General features: G+C 39.8%; 1 pseudogene; it reads right to left on the reverse strand.

Annotated features, from left to right (window-relative positions):
- Positions 1-203: 203 nt before the first annotated feature.
- Positions 204-693, reverse strand: LOC100712789 (chromobox protein homolog 3-like; annotated as a pseudogene).
- Between the last annotated feature and the right edge of the window lie 267 nt (positions 694-960).

Below are 960 nucleotides of genomic sequence, written 5' to 3' on the forward strand. Positions count from 1 at the left end.
TAAATCCTCCAGCTTCACTGTCTTGGTTAATAAGAATTGTTATCCATTTGTCTGGCCCTCTTCATGTTGTCATATTCTAGCTTCTAATATGACTTCTCCGGAGAGACTCTCCGCCCGATCCCCTAGCAAGCCGCCATTTTCTCCATCTCCCCAATCCTCTCATTTTAAGAACATCAGTTCTCCACTACTGTCTGTGGCACCAATTATTCATTCTGGATTAAGACCTCTCATAAAGCCTCTAAGTTTGTCAGCAGCATCTCTTTTTTTGTTTCATTTGCTATCATCAGATTCACAGTCAGATAAAGATTTTCTTTTTGTACCATCTTTTTCTTTACTATCTTTTTTAGGATTAAGAAACACTTCAGTGGCTGGGGATTTAGGCTCAGTGGTATAAGTGCCTGCCTAATAAGCATGAAGTCGTGAGTTTGATCCTTGGTACCTAAAAAAGAAAAGAAAAAAGAAAAAGAAATGCTTCAATTAATTCTGCACAGCTCTAATTTTCTTCAGGTTCTCATTTGTTGTCAGCATCTGTGCATCTTTTCCACTTCAGAATATGCTCCACCTTCTCATTCACTGAATATCTGTCCTGTACTTTATCTACCACAAAATCTCAGGCTCTGCTTCCTCAACTTTTTTTACTTTTTCCATTTTGCTTCTTTCTGTTTTTTTTAGCATAGTTTTATTAGACCCCATTTTTTATTGCAGACTTATGTCCACCCTTCATCCCTGGAGAGTCCCCAGAGAGAGGGACTGAAGAAGAAAAGAAAGGAGAATGCGGTAAGGACTGCAACCCTGTTTTCTTGGCCAAAGCTTTTCAGCCTCTTTAGCTGCTGGCCCCCAAACCAGACTCCACCCCCTTTGTTATCTCTCTGCACAGAGAGCTTATTATTTTTAATGGATAATTTTTGCATTACTTTGCTGGGCTTCCCTAACCCAACTGTCTCTCCACTGTCTTCATTA

This window comes from Cavia porcellus, unplaced genomic scaffold, assembly GCF_034190915.1.
Source record: "Cavia porcellus strain 051 isolate PalLab524CR breed Dunkin Hartley unplaced genomic scaffold, mCavPor4.1 scaffold_1, whole genome shotgun sequence".
Classification (NCBI taxonomy): domain Eukaryota; kingdom Metazoa; phylum Chordata; class Mammalia; order Rodentia; family Caviidae; genus Cavia; species Cavia porcellus.